This window comes from Pristiophorus japonicus, chromosome 9 (genome assembly GCF_044704955.1).
Source record: "Pristiophorus japonicus isolate sPriJap1 chromosome 9, sPriJap1.hap1, whole genome shotgun sequence".
Lineage (NCBI taxonomy): Eukaryota > Metazoa > Chordata > Chondrichthyes > Pristiophoridae > Pristiophorus > Pristiophorus japonicus.
In genome coordinates, this window is record NC_091985.1 from 149227042 (window position 1) to 149241302 (window position 14261).

The window sequence follows — 14261 nt, forward strand, 5'->3', positions numbered from 1 at the left end:
AATGTAGGAAACACGGCAGGCAATATGCACACAGCAAGATCGAACAAACAACAATGTGACAATGACCTGATAATTTTTTTTTTGTGATGTTGGTGGAGTGATAAATATTGACCAGGACTGGGGAAAACTCCTTTTCTCTTCTTCAAACAGTGCTGCGGGATCGTTAACATCCACCTAAGAGGGAAGACGTGGCCTCGGTTTAATGTCTCATCCGAAAAAAATAATGATTTGCACTTCCCACAAGGACAGAGGGGTTTGCCAGTGAAAGCGTACTGTGTGACAGGATGCCATTCCGAGAAAAAACCCGACCAGACAGGTATGTTTCCTCCTTTTGGGTATCGTGTCCTCCACACAACTAACTTACGTGGCACCTCAGGATGGGAGGGGCACTGCGTGAAACAAAAGCTCCCGCTGCTAGGACTGACCCGTTAAACAAAGAACCTGTCACTCCCACTGCCAGCTAATTTCAAATACTAATGTTTGCTAAAGGTATGTGGATTATTTCATGTAACCGCTTTATATACAGCTCGCAATAATTCAAAATACTTTCAAGATACCACCCGCCAAGGCATAGAAGAACACTCATTAATGGAACTGACGGAGGAATTCATAGGACTCTCATAACATTAGATCTCTACAACCATCTCCTGTGGAACTTTCCTCACTCCAACTTGTGATGGGGAGGATCAAAAGAAAAAAAAATCCAATTCCAGACTGATTCTCGGGATGGCAGAAAGACTGGATCGACAAGGCTTATATTCACTGGAATTTAGAAGAATGAGAGGGGATCTCATAGAAACATATAAAATTCTGACGGGAATGGATAGATTAGATGAAGGAAGAATGTTCCTGATGTTGGGGAAGTCCAGACCAAGGGGTCACAGTCGAAGGATAAGGGATAAGCCATTTAGGACCGAGATGAGGAGAAACTTCTTCACTCAGAATTGTGAACCTGTGGAATTCTCTACCACAGAAAGTTGTTGAGGCCAGTTCGTTAGATATATTCAAAAGGGAGCTAGATGTGGCCCTTATGGCTAAAGGGATCAAGGAGTATGGAGAGACAGCAGGAATGGGGTACGGAAGTTGCATGATCAGCCATGATCATATTGAATGGTGGTGCAGGTTTGAAGGGCCGAATAGCCTACTCCTGCACCTATTTTCTATGTTTCTATGCTTCTATTAGATGGTTGATAGAACTTTTGGCAGGAAGCCAGACCATGTGCTAAATACATAATTGGTGCACCAAAATAGAAAGCTAATTGACGAGCTCGTGCCAACAGTGAATAACAGTACAGCCTAAAAGGACAGGTAAAGTTTTGAGGAGAAGTTGGAGATATTTTTCTAAAATTAAAACTGTGTGTTGTTGGAACATGGATGGCTTTGCCATGGATCATGTTTGTGGCAGTGACCATTGAATCTTGTACGGAAAAATTGAACATTTGAAGTTGAACAAGATAACAAACTGGGAAGATCTGAAGGCAGTGGGATTAGTATTTGATAGCTCCAGCAAAGAGCCATCACAAACATGATGGACCAAATGGCCGCCTCCTGTGCTGTTGTGGCAGACTCCATTGAACTGTGGGGTGGGGAGCGGGCCCCTGCTGCACCGTGGGGAGCGGGCCCCCGTTGCACCGTGGGGAGCGGGCCCCCGCTGCACCGTGGGGTGGGAAGCGGGCCCCCGCTGCACCGTGGGGTGGGAAGCAGGCCCCATTGTACCGTGGGGAGCAGGCTCCATTGTACCGTGGGGAGCGGGCCCCATTGTACCGTGGGGAGCGGGCCCCATTGTACCATGGGGGCGGATGATTTAATCAAATCATGTGACATGCATATTACTCTGCATGGACTGGACTTGTGTCTGAATTTGTCTCAACAATTTTAGTACATCATCAAATACCATAGTTTCCTAGTATATCAGTGGTGATTTGAATTTACAATGCGGCATATATCCCATTAATCAGAAGTCAGCAATTTAGCTCCTTCCATCTGACTTTAGCAGCTAAGCTGCACAGACAGGGTGGCACTGATTTTGCTGATCCCAGCTAGGCCAGCATGAGAAGAACTAACATTGGCGTCAACGCATTTGGTTTAGCAAGAGGGCAGAAAAAGAAAAACTGTCAACTAGTCTTGCTGTCAGTCACAAAAACCTATAAAATTGACCTCAAGAAATATTTATTAGATTGAATAAAACTGATGGGAGCTTATTATTTACATGGTTTTCTTTAGATTTCATTTATGGAAAATGAAGTGTTTTCCTTAATCATTACAGGTGTATTTTTATATATATTATGTAAACATAAATAAAAAGCACAGCTGTTCATTAGTCCTACACGGGTAGTCTTTCCTTCAGCTTGAATCATTTCCTGAAGTAAAAAAATATAAGAACTTAATAGCTTTACTTCAAACTTTATATCAAAATCTTCTTAAGTTCAACCTCTAGATTGTACTCAAACCATTTGCAAAACATACACAAAGGAAATACTCTTTATACATGAAGTTTGTCCTGAAACAAAAGAAAAGGATTGGTTTGGAATTCTAATATAAAAATAAAGAACATATGTGCAACAGTTTTGAAGTGGCGTGGGTCATCTGTTTCTCTCTCAGACGGCCTCGCTAGTTCAAAAACCTCAATATTACCTCTACCTGAATAAAACATTCAAAATCCATCTATTAGTTTTCAGAAAAAAACAAACACCTCGATATTTAACAGGAGGGCAGGAAGGATGTGGGGGAGCCTGGCAGAGGTCAGGGATGTGGAGGCCCTGCTGATTTTAACAGCAGGGCCTCATTTAAATAACACTTCGCTGACTCCCACCCAGATCGACTGCCTGAACCGGCAGGCAGGAATAAAAATTTAGCCGCTGGAGACCGCAGCTGGGGTCCCATGGGAACAGTCCCTGCCAGGAAGAGCAGCTTTGCAGGAGATATGGAATTTCAGCGAGATCGGGGGGGGGGGGGGGGGGGGGCAGGGAAGTACTCCTGCTCCTCCTGGCCCACAAGGAGAACTAGAAAGAGCAGATCTTTAATACTTCCCTTGGCCTGTCATTGCCTCCCACCTTCAATCTGCTGCCAGCAGACAGCGCAGGACTCTCCTTGATGTTAAGTTAATTGTACGTCCTGGCGGCAATGATTTCATCGTGCCCTGAATTTTGAATGCTAACTAGGCCCCTGCCTGCTATTTACAAGAGGCTTGATTTGAGGCAGTAAAAATTTTAATGGCCAGGAAGTCAGCGGGTTGGATCCGGGAATTTTTAAAATTTAAGTCCACCCCGCATCATTCCTGCTAGGCAGGGGAAGGTTAAAATCGTGCACATAGTCTGATTTTGAAGATAACCGCGCATCCAGTTAGGTTGGCAGAATCCTGATAGTACCTTGGGAAACTGTACACACTGTACCTGCTCAGACTACAGCATTTCCCTACCTTCAATACTGAAAGTCTTGTGTGCAGCACATGCCATCACACACTTTGTGAAATGATTCCCTGTCACTCATCTATAGTGAAATTTATTCCAATCATGGCAAACTTATTCTATCACACCTATCTAGGTCATTCTTCTCATATGTGACTCCCAACCCTGACTTCCAATTTCAAGGGTGGGAAGTGATTTAAAACACAATTAAGATTTGAACAGCTCCATATTAGGTTTACATTTTCTGCCTCCTACAATGAAGCATTATTAAAATGCTTAGTCTCTCTGTAGGAACATACTGATTTCACATTGTCTCCGACTTGTTAATTGACCTGTCCAGGGTTCAATTAAACACTCTATACATTTCCAGAATGGAGAACAATTACACCTTTCGCCTTAAAAGGACTGTCCTTATAAGTGTACTCTGACTCACTATAAACACTATCCCAGGAAGTTCACCAATTATATTAAAAAGATCTATCGAGCACACATTTCTTGTCCAACAGATAGTCTAATGCAAAACTAAATGTGTTCCACATCAAATCATATTTCTTCCACCTGACGTAAAATTGAATCAGGACACGTTTATTAATTGTAATTTAATCATATGCAAATTTAATCAAAAAGGTGAACCAAATTGCTCAAAACACTTAGAAAAAAAAAATGCTGTCTATTATTTTCTTCCACTCTACCTGTCAACTAATTTTTAAACAGAAAAGAGGTTTAAAAAATATATATTTCACAATAACATGACTATGTGGCCTTTGATGGCCTAATCCTCTTGGAAGCCTTGGAGTGAGATTCAAATCTGTGGGCAAGGATATATCAATTGAAGGGAGTTAGAGCATGTACAGAATGCTCAGCAGGATTCTCTCTGTACACACAAAAAGTTAGGTCTGTGGTAGGACAGGTTTTTAAAAAAATTTGGTTTGAGTTTTTTCAAATGATTTGAAAGCAAGCAGCTGAGGGAATTTTCAGATAAAGTTATCAACTGCTTAAATATGCAGATCACTGAGTATGAAAGGGAGAAACACACACACACACAGAAGAAAGTATTCTTTTTCAGATACTTAGAATTTGAAAATGATGATTAACAGAATATTTTAGTTAATAGAATATTTCATTTTAATCAGCGTCTTTGCTCTCCTTCCCCGCCAAACAAAATCCTACTGGAATTGAATTCTGAAAGCTTTTCTGGTAAACATTTCACAAAGAAGCTAATTACAGTCAGCTCTGCTCCATTTATATTTTCACATCAAAAACATTATAATTCATGCAGCTGTGTGGATAAGGGAAAACATATGAAGGAAATATTGCATTTTTTTTAAGCATAGTGCTGCCAAACTCCAGAACTTCCTCTCTCCTGGCACAACCAGGACACAAACCCCTCTTCTCCAATGCTGCAGAACCCATCAATCCCTTCCCTCCCCAATGTTGAAGATCAGAAACCTACTACCACTCTAGTTCAAGTAAAATTCGTAATAAACATATATAAAGCTTGCATATGTTGTCCATCTCACTTCTCTCAATGCAAATTTTGCATCACACTTCATTTTGCTTTCTAAAAGAAAGACTTGCATTTATCATCATCATTGGCGGTCCATCAAACGAGGATGACTTGCTGCCACACCAAAAGGGGCGAGTTCACAGATGTTTCAATGGAAGACCAGATCTTCCAGTCCTGAACTCCAGGGCTGGAAGATGCCTGTGTGTGGATTTTTTTAATGTGTGGTGACCGTTGCATATCAGCCACCACCACAGGCTTGACAGAGTAGGCCTTTATCCAGTGGCAAGGGTAAACCAGAACGATTGGAGACCTAGTGCACACAAATATCGCAGTGCGGGCTGGCCGGTGCTGCCCCTGGGCTCTCGGCTCTTCTGGGCCCCGCACCCACATTTACCGCACTTCCGACACGATCTCTCGCTGCTCCTCCGCCACAAACATTCGCCGCATCTCCGCCACGATCTCTCACCAAGAATTGTAATATATATAGCTCCAACTTCAAAGGGTAAACCAGCTTTCAAAGCTATGAGTAGAAATCCCCAGAGGCTACTTAGCATGGAAGAAAAACAACAAGGCGAGGAGGTTTTAGAGCTACACATCATCAGGAGCACGAGGTTAACTAACAACAATTCGAAAAGTATCATAATCCACATAGATGTTGCAGGAACCAAGATACCCATGGAAATCGACACTGGTGCATCCGGACTCTGGTGTAGTACCGGAGTCGCTAAACCTCGACAAATTGCGTGATTTCCCATTGGAGAAATCCAAGATAGAGATGCGAGGCTACTCGGGAGAACATTCCTGTGGTAGGTCATATCACCGTACCGATGAAATACAAGGATCAATTTCAGAGCTTGCCTCTATTAGTAGTGGCAGGAGACAAGCCTGCCTTACTAGGAAGAAATTGGTTGGGATCACGGAAGCTGGATTGGAGTGAGATTTTGTGTGTTGAAACGAGATTTGCATCAAAGGATGATGTCATCAAGAATTATCCGAAGGTGTTGTGAAACAGGCAGTCCGATCCAAGGCGAGTGTCAGGGTACAGAAGGGCGCTAGATCGGTTTACTGCAAGCCACGTTCCGTACCATATGCACTCAAGGAGAAAGTTGAGCAAGAAATCAAAAGACGAGAGACTGAGAACATTATATCTAAGATAGATCGATGTAATTGGGCTACACCCATTATTGTTGTACCTAAGTCCGATGGTAAGGTAAGATTGTGTGGTGATTATAAAGTAACCGTAAACCAGGTTCTCGAGGGTAATCTCCCCAATACATTGCCAAATGTAAAAGATTTGTTCACATTATTGGCAGGTGGTCAGATCTTCTCAAAGTTGGATTTTACGAATGCCTACTTACAGCTTGAACTAGATGAGGAGTCCAAGTCATGCTTGACTATAAATACTCATCTAGGTCTATAACAATTTGATAGGCTACCATTTAGAATATCTTCCGCCCCTGCCATATTCCATGGGGTGATGAACCAGATTTTGCAAGGTATTGATGGGGTAAGTATGCTATTTAGATGACATACACATTTCAGCACCAAATAAGCAAATTCATAATAACACATTGAATGAAGTCCTCAAACGGCTAGAGAAGCACAGAGTACGAGTGTCTGCTCGCAAGTGAGAGTTATTTAAAAGCTCCGTGGAGTACTTAGGGTACAGAGTAGACTAAGATGGGTTGCATCCAACCAAGGGGAAGCTGGATGCAATCAGAAATGCACCCATTCCCAAGAATGTCACTGAACTTCGATCATTTTTGGGTCTTTTGAACTATTATGCGAAGTTCCTACCAAATTTAGCTACAGTATTACATCCACTGAATGAACTTTTGAAAAAACAGGTCCATTGGAAGTGGTCAGAAGAATGAGATACAGCATTCAAGGAGTGTAAAAACAAATTGGTCGAGAGCAGCATGTTAGTTCACTATGACATATCGAAGGAGATCAAGCTAGCATGTGATGCATCTCCGTATGGAGTTGGGGCAGTGATCTCTCATGTATAACGTAGTGGGGAGGCGAGACCAATTGCTTTTGCTTCACACATTCTCAGTGCCAGTGAGCGTAATTATGCGTAAATTGAAAGGGAAGCTTTGGCATTAATTTGTGAGTTCAAGGAGTTCCACAAATAATTTTATGGTCGTAAGTTTACGATCATTTCAGACCATAAGCCCCTGACAGCAATACTCCATCCAAAGGACTCAAAATTGGCCCACCCCTTTTTTTGGCGCATTCACCAGAGATGTGCCGACTTTTGGGCTGAAAAGGACGCCGATAAAATGTCCCCCGATTCTGGCTGCTCCCAGGGCATGGCGCAGCGTGGCCAGTCAATTGGGGGGGGGGGGGGGGGGGGCGGAGCTAGGGCCCTGCGCCAGAAACAGCGCTGGCAGCTCTCCACATGCGCATTGGAGTGTGCACGCAGGTGCAGTAGCTCCTGCCCTCAGCCTCTGTGTGCGTGCTGCAGCGTGGGATCCGATGCGTCCCGCCCCTATTGCAGGCCGACTGGCCTCCCGCACAGGCCGGCCCGCTGCCTTCCCGGGCTAGGCGGCCACAACAAGCAGGTTGATGCGGGGCCCAAGCTGGGGCGGCGGGCAGGAGAGTTTTGATCGGGGGGGGGGGAAAAAGAGGGATTTTTTTGATCCTGGGAAGGTGGGGGGGGAGAATTCTGAACCGCAGGGTGGGTTCGATCATCGGCCCCATGGGGGTAGTGGGTTCCGATCCCATGGACGGCCCGATCCCCGACCTCTATGCAAGATCTGATCCCCAGACGTGTCCGATCTCTGACCCCAGGTGCTGTTCTGATCCTGAAGGGTCTGATCCCCGACCCCGGGAGGTAGGGTTGTTTGTAAGGGGCGGGCTGATGGTGGGTGAGTTTAGGCAGCTGGGAGAACATAACATAAGAATTACGAACAGGAGGTACTTCTATTTTTTATTTGGATATTTAGAAAAAATTATGTAAATATGTTTTGTCTCTTTACTTCTTTTAGTTCTGTAGTTTAAGCTTCCATGAATGCTTCTATTGCATAGTAAATTAACTTTGCAAAGTTGTCACATGATGTCCTGTATAGCTGTTTGATCCTATTCACATTCTTTAGTCAAGTCATTAAGTTCTGCTGGCCTCCGATGTACCTACCTGCGCTGATTTCTTAACTCTTCGCAAGGGTTTTTTGCACGGCCACAAATGGCCACATACGCTGGTCTAAGTTAGCTTGAAGTAACGATTAGCCGTCCAAACGTGGCCTAAATGGCCAAAACAGGTGTAGGTGGCTGGTAACGCCCCCTTTTGAAAAAAACGAAACAAAAAAAAAATCCTAACTTACACTCGCGTAAATTGAATGTGCAAAATGGGGATTTTTATTAAGATACTGCAGAAAAATCAAGTTGCTCCAAAAAAAAAGGAGCAACTCCTGGGCAATGTTGAGCCCAAAGTCCCCAGTTCCAACATTAGCTGCAGCCCGAATGCAGAGATGGGCTTTGATTTTGACAGCATATACATATGATATTGAATACAGACGATCAGCTTATCACAGTAATGCTGATGCTATGTCCAGATTGCCTTCCCCATCACAAGTTACATCCGATAGGGAAGAAGTGTTCTATTTTTCATACATTGATGAACTGCCAGTCACAGCTGGGGAGATTGGTAAAGCAACCAAAAGTGACCCAGTTATGTCAAAGGTGTATGATTATATTGCAAATGGATGGCCAAACCAGGTAACAGACAAAGATATTCATCCATTCTTCATTCGTAGGAATGAATTATCAGTCGATAAAGATTGTATCATGTGGGGTGCACGAGTGGTTATACAAAATAAATTCAGGTCCAAATTATTAGGAGGCCTCCATGACCAGCACCCGGGAATGTGCTTGGTCAAGAGTTTTGCACGTAGTTACTTTTAGTGGCCAGGTCTTGATAAAGATATAGAGTACATCGTCAGTCAGAGTACAACATGTCAATCGGTAAGCAAGAAACAACCATCAGTACCATTACAGCCTCCCAGGGTGTGGCAAAGGCTACATATTGATTTTGCTGAGCTATAAGGACAACAATTGTTCATTGTGATTGATAGCCATTCTAAGTGGGTTGAGGTGTTTGCAATGTGGAAAATAACAAGTAAAACATTAGACATTTTACGAAGATAATTTTCTTCATTTGGCCTCCCAGAAGAAATTGTTTCTGATAATGGACCACAATTTCGTTAAGAATTTGCACAGTTCACAAGTAAAAATGGTGTGAAACATACCAAGGTTCCACCGGACCACCCTGCTTCAAATGGTGCAGCAGAGTGCACTGTACAAATTGTAAAATGTGCCCTCATCAAACAGATGTTGGATCCAAATCCAAAGAAATGACAGTTGCCATTGGACTACAAATTGGCTAATTTTCTAATTACATATCGTAATACTCCTCACACAACTACTGGTAGAACACCAACAGAGTTGTTTCTCAAACAACAGCCACGAACCAGATTCTCGTTTTTAAAACCAAACTTGGCAGTCCGTAGAAGAGACACAATTAAGATAGAAAGAGAATCATGATAAAGGTAGAGTAAAAGAGAAGTGTGAAATTAAATCAGAAGGAGAGAGTGAAGAACCATCACCATAAATGGTTAAAGTGGTTACCAGGAAGTGTGAAGAAGATATGTGGTCCTCGCAAATATTTGGTCAAGATGTTTGATCATGGATGGACAGGTTAGGTTTGTTCACATTGATCATATTTTACCTACAGACATGAAAGTAGTTGAAGGTGGGAATGATTCAATTATTTTTGACTCATCAGATAGTTTTGATACACCAGTAGCATATCCTACATCCAATCTACTGGAAACAAATCCAAGAAAAAGTCAGAATTTAAATGCGAGTCTGAGTCAGGCAGACAAACAGTCTGAAGTTAGAGAGAGTTCAAATGGAAATCAAGGACATCCCTTGGAGGAAAACTTTCTTCAGGATCAGCCTCGAATGAGTTTAAATTCAACACCATGTTTGGAAGGTTCGGTCGAGAGTGAAGGTATCCTCTTCAAAACAGAAAACAAGTGGTTAAGCTTGATTTGTAAATATGACAAAATAAGTCCATATCTTTTGTTATGCATAACCATGCAAGTTATGTATGAGGATTATTTTGTTATAATTACTTCTTCATTAAGGAGGGAGAAGTGTAATATATATATAGCTCCACCCGAGTCCTCTGTGGACTCATGTGGCACTGCAGCCAGTGCTGTTTATAATGAAGAAGGGAACAGGTCACCTGACTGAGTTCCGGCATGTTCTGCCATCTTAAGGCTGTGTGTGTGTGTGTCTGTGAGTTACTGAAGATAGAAGAATCACGGCCTGCCGGAGCCCCGGGCAGATGCCTTTCACAACCTCAGGATGTCCCAAAGCGCTTTACAGCCAATGAAGTATTTTGAAGTGTAGTTACTGTTATAATGTAGGAAATTAAACAAAGAAAGCAAACCATTTGCATTCCAGAAAAACCGCCCCAGTAATAGAAAATACCTGTTTGATGTAGGAGGCAGGAATCTATTACTCAATTAGCATTCAATTGATCTGACGATATCATAGATAAATGGATCTTGTGACCTTAAGTGGCAGAATTATATAGTGTGTCACAGGTGTAGCAACCCTGCCCTTATAGAACAGACATACGAAATCAGCTAGTTTTATATTATGAATAAATTATGCTTTGCAATATTAAACTATGTTTTACTGGGACTACACACACAGTTTGAGAATTGGCTGATGTGCAACAGTCACCACAGTTTTAAAAAAATCCACACACAGGAATCTTCCACCTCTGGAGTTCAGGACTGGAATATCGGGTCCTCCATTGAAGCACAGGCAGAGGAAAGAACGTGCGGCAAATCTGTCCCACCCTCCCTTAACTCCAACGACTATCTGTCCCACCTGTGACAGGGACTGTGGCTCTCATATTGGACTGTTCAGCCACCTAAGGACTCATTTTAAGAGTGGAAGCAAGTCTTCCTCGATTCCGAGGGACTGCCTATGATGACACATAGTTCGAGAATTTTGGTCCAAATCTCAACTGCACCTCCGATGACAAGGCACTGAGCACCTGGGGACGTTTCACAGAATATTTTCAGAGCTAGGCTAAGAAACCGTCAGGATCACATTGGGTTGAGATATTTTTGGGCTCAGCCAGAGTTGTCCAGTCTAGGATATTTTCAGACACAGCCAGGCCAGGATTAGATTAGATTTTTGTCAGATCAAGTAGGGCTATGCCATGCTGGGTGAGGATGACTTCCTTATAGTTTTTTCAAATCACTTGGCAATGACTTTCTATATTCTATTAATGGATAAAAAGGCATTCTATTATTTCATTCAACTCGGCAATGACTAGAATGAAATAGATGGTCAGGCTATTGAAAGGTACGAAGGGGAGGGAAAAAACAGCCTAAGAAACCATCAAGCAGAACTGTTGACACAGTACCTACATGCAGGAGATTGTAGGCAGGATGATAGCAATCTCCCATATCCTAGAATTGGAGAGAATTGATTAGGCTGTGCAAGAAGGAAAAAAAGGCAAATAACTTGAATTTATATAGTGCCGTTCACATCCTACAGACACCTCAAAGTGCTTCACCACCAATTAATTACTTCATTTGTAGACACTAGTGTAATGCAGGAAAACACAACAGCCAATTTACACACAGCAAGGTCTCACGAACAGCAATGATACAAATGACCAGTTAATCTGTTTTTGGTGATGTTGAGGCAGGGACAAATGTTAGCGAGCACACCAGGAGAACTCCCCTACTTTTCTTCGAGTAGTGCCATCTGAACAGGCAGACAGAGCATCGGTTTAACGTTCCATTCAAAAGATCGTACGTCCCCAATGTTGCACTGAAGGGTTTTTTCTCATTTTTACACTACAATTCCCAGCCAATTCAACAAATTTCAGGCTATCCTCACCAGCAACACCCTCTGCACATTTATTTCTTCCAATTCTTCACAAGATTTACAACATGCTAACAACCAGTAATTTATAAATCAAGTTCGATATGTGCAATGGGCTGTCTTGCAGGTGTCAAAAAAAATACTTACAGGAACTGTGCCAAAAACTTGTGCATCTGTCACTGTAAAGACAATGAGCGGCACATTAGAAGCTCGTAGGCACACTTTTGCTAAAAATCTGTTGGCTACAGGTAGCTTTGAATGTTTACGAACCAATGCTCTCACATATCTGTGTGGTACTGCCTGAAATCTTGCAAAGAAGCCATCACTGGAATAGCTGTAATACCAGCTCTGGGCTCACCAGTTATGAGAACAGTTGCACAATCTGGAAATCTGGCTCTCTTAGGATGTTTGAAGGCAGCACAGGCATGCTAATCCAGCTGTCCTCTTACGCATCACCGATTTTTATCGCTCCACCACTGGCAACCGTACCTTTAGCTGTCTAGGCCTCTAGCTCTGGAATTCCCTCCCTAAACGTCTCTGCCTCTCCTCCTTTAAACCTTGCTAACTGACCAAGCTTTTGGTCACCTGTCGCAATATCTCATGTGGCTTGGAGTTTGACACACCTGTGAAACACCTTGGGATGTTTTACTATGTTGAAGGCAGTATATAAATGCAAGTTGTTATAGCTGCTGTTTATGGGGGTAACATTAGGAGTGTTCTGCACTAGTGATATTTTTTTCAAACGAAGAACAGAAATGGCAGGCATTTTTGTTGTGCTAAGTTTTAACACCTCTAGTCCATCGCTTTCTTGTTTCATGAAAGTTTGAACAGATTTTGAGGCTTCTTTGATTTAACAGAAAATACTGGAAGCAGTTTGTCGATTGGCACGAAAGGAATACCTTGTTCAAAATTCAAGAGCAGCGGTAATTCAAGACCCTAAAAATGTGAAATGTTAACATAAAACAACAATGCAATGATTTTTGCAAGAGTATCTCTCAAATGGTGCACAGTAAACACTTATGACTGATGCAGACAGAAAAAAAGAACATGGGCTAAAAGATTTGAATCAAAGTGAATAAATAGAGTTAGATGAGGAAGGATGGGAGGAAGCTCGAGTGGAGCATAAATGCCAGCATGGGCTGGTTGGGTCAAATGGCCTGTTTCTGTGCAATATAATCCTAATGTAAGTATGCGAAAGAGAACAAGAAAGAAAGAATGAGAGAAAGAGAGAGAGAATGAGAGAGAGAGAGAGGAGCAGGAGTTGGCCATATGGTTCCTCGAGCTTGCTCCACCATTCATTTAGATCATCTAATCTTCGACCTCAACTCCACTTTCCTGCCCTATCTCCATATCCCTTGATTCCCCTAGACTCCAAAAATGTATCTATCTCAGCCTTGAATATATTCAGAGACTCAGCATCCACAGCCCTCTGGGACAGAGAATTCCAAAGATTCACAACCCTCTGAGTGAAGAAATTCCTCCTCATCTCTGTCTTAAATGGCCCACCCCTTATCCTGAGACTGTGCCCCCTAGTTCTATATGCTCCAGCCAGGGGAAACAACCTCTCAGCATCTACCCTGTCAATCCCCTTCAGAATCTTGTACGTTTCAATGAGGTCACCTCTCGTTCTTCTAAACTCCAGAGAATATAGGCCCATTATACACAATCTCTCATCATAAGACAGTCCTCTCATCCCAGGAATCAATCAAGTGAACCTTTGTTGCACCGTCTCCAAGGCAAGTATATCCTTCCTTAGATAAGGAGACCAAAACTGTGCACAGTACTCCAGGTGTGGTCTTACCAAGGCCCTGTACAATTGTAGCAAGTCTTCCAAACTCTCATACTCCAACTCCCTTACAATAAAGGACAACATGCCATTTGCCTACCTTATTGCTGGCTGTACCTGCATGCTAGCTTTCTGTGTTTCTTGCACAAAGACACCTAAATCGCTCTGAACACCAACATTTAGAAGTTTCTCACCATTTAAAAACAATTCTGTTTTTCTATTCTTCCTACCAAAGTGAATAACCTCACATTAACCTACATTATACTCCATCTGCCACATAACTGCCCACTCACTTAGTCAATCTATATCTCTTTGCAGACGCTTTGTGTTCTCCTTACAGCTTACAGTCCCACCTAGCTTTGTATCGTCGGCAAACGTGGATAGGTCATTAATATAGATTGTAAATAGCTGAGGCCCCAGCACTGATCCTTGTGGTACCCCATTAGTTACAGCCTGCCAACCTGAATAAGACACGTTTATCCCTACTCTTTGTTTTCTATCCTCTATTACTTCCAATCCCATGATACCTCATCTTATGTAATGACCTTTTATGTGGCACCTTATCGATTGCCTTTTGGAAATCCAAATATATTACATCCACTGGTTCCCCTTTATCTATCCTGCAAGTTGCATCCTCAAAAAACTC

At 42.6% G+C, this 14261-nt stretch overlaps 1 protein-coding gene across 4 annotated transcripts in view; it reads right to left on the bottom strand.

Annotated features, from left to right (window-relative positions):
• Window positions 1-14261, bottom strand: part of LOC139273272 (syntaxin-binding protein 5) — a 268702-nt gene that overhangs the window by 137882 nt on the left and 116559 nt on the right. The window lies entirely within an intron of this gene.